The sequence below is a fragment of the Phaethon lepturus genome, unplaced genomic scaffold, assembly GCF_000687285.1.
Source record: "Phaethon lepturus isolate BGI_N335 unplaced genomic scaffold, ASM68728v1 scaffold1961, whole genome shotgun sequence".
NCBI classification, from domain to species: Eukaryota; Metazoa; Chordata; class Aves; order Phaethontiformes; family Phaethontidae; genus Phaethon; species Phaethon lepturus.
This window is the reverse complement of record NW_010519615.1, coordinates 53257-58534: the sequence shown is the minus strand read 5'-3', so window position 1 is coordinate 58534 and position 5278 is coordinate 53257.

The window sequence follows — 5278 nt, the reverse complement described above, 5'->3', positions numbered from 1 at the left end:
GACACCTTTCACTAGACCACGTTGCTCAAAGCCTCATCCAACCTGACCTGAACACTTCTAGGGATGGGGCATCCACAACTGCTCTGGGCAACCTTCTCCAGTGTCTCACCACCCTCATTGTAAAAAATGTCTTCCTTATGTCCAGTCTAAACCTACCCTCTTCCAGTGTAAAACTGCTGCCCCTTGTCCTGTCACTACAGGCCTTGGTAAAAAGTGTCTCTCTGTCTTTCTTATAAGCCCCCTCTGTATAATGAGAGGCCTCCATAAGGTCTCGCCAGAGCCTTCTCTTCTCCAGGCTGAACACCCTCACCTCTCTCAGCCTGTCCTCATAGGAGAGGTGTTCCATTCCTCTGACCACTTTTGTGGCCTCCTTTGGACCTGCTTCAACAGCTCCGTGTCTTTCTCGTGCTGGGGACCCCAGGGCTGGACGCAGTAGTCTGGATGAGGTCTCACCAGAGCGGAGTACGGGGGCAGAATTACCTCCCTCAACCTGCTGGCCATGCTGCCTGTTGTGTAGCCCAGGATGTGGTTGGCCTTCTGGGCTGTGAGCACACATTGCCGTCTCATGTCCAGTTTCCCCAGGTCCTTCTCCTCAGGGCTGCTCTCAATCTGTCTGTCATCCAACTATCTGACCCTATTTGATGCTGATTTGTTTTTTCTAGTTGTGGGAAAGTTAGGCTAAGTGTTTTATTGGTTTTTAACTGTACTTGGAGAAACACGCACTATCAAAACAGATATATTTTCAGCTATGACATAATTACCTAGTAAAGATTATTTTGAAATGAATACCTCTTCCTTTTGCATGCAGTGAGGCTTTTTCTCTAGCATAAATATTAATCCTAAAACATTTCACTGCTGGGTTTACAGTTAGTCACCACAATTTCAAAATACTCTGTGCATGTTGGGGCCTATTTATTCAGGTATTCCAGAGACATAGCATCTTATATAATCTTTTATACGAAGTGTCTTAAAGAGTAAATTTCATCCCTGCACATCTTGATATTATTAAGTTTTAGCTCTTCTATTGTAAGTGCGGTAACTAAGTCCTTCATATGGATTATTAGAGCATGAATTAGTAGATCAGAATCCTGTTTAGTCTTAGAATCATAGGATCACAGAATCTTTGGGTTGGAAGGGACCTTTTAAGGTCATCTAGTCCAATGCCCCTGCCATGAGCATCTTTACAACTTCATCTAAATCACGTTGCTCAGAGCCCTGTCCAACCGGACCTGGAATTTTTCCAGGGATGGGGCATCTACCACCTCTCTGGGCAACTTGTGCCAGTGGTTCACCACCCTCAGTGTGAAAAATTTCTTCCTTATATTGAGTTTAAATCTGCCCTCTTTTAGTTTAAAACCATTACCCCTTGTCCTATCACAACAGGCCCTGCTAAAAAGTCTGCCCCCATCTTTCTTATAAGCCCCCTTTAAGTACTGGAAGGCTGCAAGAAGGTCTCCTGGGAGCCTTCTCAACCCCAACTGTCTCAGCCCACACCTCAGGAGAGGTGTTCCATCCCTCGGATCATTTTTGTGGCCCTCCCCTGGACCTGCTCCAACAGCTCCATGTCTTTCTTGTTAACTTCTTAAAGCAGTAGTAATTTTCAGTGCTATCAGTTGGGTCAGAGGAATCATTAAAGGTCTTGCAAAGCCAATTGTAATAGTTTGTTTTACCTTTCAGAAATACAAACCAACCCACATATTATATAGAAAGAGGATATTGTGATATTTCTCCAAAATGATCAAAAGAATGTATTTTGCTTCACAAAGTCCATTATATGTTCTTCCTCAAGTCAGAGAGGGTTCCTTCAAATGTTGAATAAATTGCTTTAGTTATGGCACATCTGAAATATACCCGGTCAGGATTGTGGGGATGATATGCAAAAGCAGAACAATATTGAACATCAGTTCTCCTCTTTGTCTCGAACTTATTTCCCAGTCCCTAATTCCTCCCACCAATTTCATAAGGGAGAAAAAGAATTCCTCCAGGATATGAATTAAAGTCCTGTGAGTCTGAATATTTGGATGGCTCAGGTAAAATCTGTCACATGGTATTTATTCGCCTCTGGTTATAATGAGTTTCTGATGGGTGATTATATTCCTATTTTCAGGGCAAGTTATTTTGTCTTTTTCTCTGAACTATTTTTATTATGTGTCAAGTGTCAAGTGTAGGGACTCTGTGGAAAGTGTAATTCCACTTTTGCTAATTTTTGCACTATAAATTATTTATTTTCTTTAATCTCTTTCTTTTCCCCTTGCAACTGTCTAGTGTACTGTATATCTTGTTTCTTTAAGCTCTTGTTCCTGCATAGGAACTCAAAGCAAATGGAGACTTCCTCACCGCTGCTGACTACTCCTAGCTCTCACAGCTTTCATTGGCATGCCCACATAAATCCTTCGTATGCATACATTTACATGTGACAGCACAGTATCAGTTGTCACGCAACACTATCTACCTGTAGGTAAAATCAAAATGAATGTTTTATTTTTGTAAACACCCATGAACCATATCTTTGATGTATATATCATCTTCCAGGAGTGCACTGTATCAGCAATCAACCACTACTTTCTAATTACATGTAAACATATATTTTTAGTTATGACAAAACCTTGATTATGGCTGATTATTTTTAGGAAGTGGTACAGGCAAGAGTGAAAGCCTAGCAGAGGACAGCTGTTTAGAATAATGGCAATGTCTGTTTAATATATCTCTTCTGAAAGATACAAGCTAAGCTTAGATATAATTTCCCCCATTCAAGAACCATGAAGAGGTAAACACAAGAGATTCCAGCAAGTATTTTCTTTAGGGCTTACAATGAAGCAATAATAGACCTTCCCCAGGCTTATCATAAAAACAAAGAAACAAAAAAAAAAAACCAAGATCATCCTAATGAGATCATAATATATCCTGTCCGTAAATCACTGTGCTCTTCTTCTACCATAAGCATTTCTGTGATGCCCAATTTCATTGATCCAAGTTAATTGCTGGTTTAACTTCCAATAAATGGGGAGGCAATGATCTTTTTATTTGTTCCTGTGGTTTCAAGAGAGAGGAGCTTTTAGCAATAACCTCCCAGTTGCAGTCACTCAATTTTTTCCGGGGGTCTTGAGGAACTCTTTGTAGATACTAAGAAACTGAATAACGTTTGTGCCTTGTTGTGTTTAACCCAACATCTGCCTGACAGATATGAAATAGACCCCTTGTGAGTCATAAGTCATTCTGAAGTGTCAGCTGGAGTCATGTGGGATTCCCTTCAGCATCCAGCACCAGATGACAATTTGTGAGCAGTGGAATGGAGCCCTAAATCTCCATGGCTGTAATGGGAATATAGCAACCTACCTTTTTTGTAGATACCTACTTGCGAACATCTACATTTAAGTCTTGTTAATTTGGAGCTGAACATATACAACACTTACAATTTTGAAAAGCAAGAATGAAAGACAAACTGGTAAAATACAGTGCATTAACAATAAGGATGTGATACCTCTGTTCCAGGGGTACAAAACTGTGCAATAGATATGTACTTTTATTTTACTTAGAGTGAGATTAACAGAATATAATCCTTAGACTGTGCAACCTCTAGTAGCCCAGACTGCACACTGCTACCATCTTGGAGGAAGGATTGGGAAACATCTTGCAAAGGACTACAATTGCTCAGCTGCTGTGTATAGATCTGGAAGGGAATTCTTTCTAATGTGTCTCCTTTGCTGTCTCCTGCCTGCCTCAAGCCCTGTTGATCTGCTCTGGAAAACAAAGAAAACAATTTAGTAACAACTTTTGTACTTGCCTTTCATTGCATTGCATAAGGAGACTGGAGCAGATGAATTACTATTTTCCTCACAGTGTTTATTGAAATTTTTGATGAATCAAAACCTCCTAATAATAAAAATACATATTATCTTTTCCAAACTAGGATCTCAATAGAGATTTTTTTAAAATGCCTGAAGGAAGTGGAGGAAAAGGCAGTGGGTTACAGCAACTTGCATTGTTAATTGAGAAAAGCTGACAAAAAACTACAGTTCTTTGACTAATAAGCTGTTCAACCTCTAACTTAACTGCAGAAGGAAATATTTTTTGTGTACCTTGTTCTTTGAAGTAAAATTTTTCTCTTCCCTCTTCCCTCCTTTCCTTTTTTTTTTTTCCCCCAGGTAGAAGATATAGCCAGGAGAAAATCATCCTGTTAAAAGGACTTATTTTTGCAAAGTCCTTGCACAAAGTATACAGAGTAAAAACAGAGGCGTTAAATGCTTTATTGTATGTTAGACTACAGAGTTCTTTTACAGGTGCAGTGTTTCAGTATTAATTCTAGTTTAGAACTGACTAGTTCAGAATCAAAACCATGATTATTATCTACTAGCTGTTGAGAATTTCTCTCATATGGATTTTGTTTTTCCTTTTAGGCTCTGAATTCTAATTTATACATTAGTAAGTGTTGGAAAAGCATTTTATATTAATGTTTTTCTAATAGCATATGAGATTGAATCAAAGTCTTAGTAGGAAAGCTCACCACTGAACTGTGCAATCTGTGCCTGCCACAGATAAGTCAGGGTATTTGAGCAGTGCTAGGAAGATATAAATGCTAATAACTGTTCCAACTTTTAACATGTTCTTCCTGCCCAAGCTAAAGAAACAGCTAAGATGGGCTGTATTTCGTTGTCCACACACAAGCATTGACTGACGCCTGGGTTGTGTAGGATATCAGAGACATTTGCATGGACATAACAGATGTGTACATGCCTTGTGGAAGACCTAAGTCATGCTGGAGTGTAGGTGAGACAACTAGTGCATCTCAAAGAGGCCTAGGTACCTTAAATGGGCAACTGAACCAATCTCTAAGTGACATAATTCCTACCACTATCAAACTTAAAAGGAGTAAGGGTCTTGTAGTCTACTGAGCAGCAGCAACTGGGTGTGAGCGTACTCTTAAACTGTGGGAAACATGAGGTACTGGAACTTAAGAAATTAAGGATGAAGTGGCATTATGCATTTGGTGCAAACTACCTTGTAGTATATCACCTCATGCTTGCCACAGTTTTAAGGAACACATACACATGAATGTTATGCTTTGACTTGGTAAATTGCAACAACTTGATTATACCTTTTGGTTTACACATTGTTTTGGTGATTTTACAAGTTCTGTATCAACAGAGACTGTTTGTACTTGTTTCAACATCAGTTTTTAAGTATGAGTTTTAAATATTTACATATATTGCAAGTATGTATTTGGTGCACTGTAGCCCCAAAATACATTATTGATTTAATCTTTCTTTTCATATTGCAG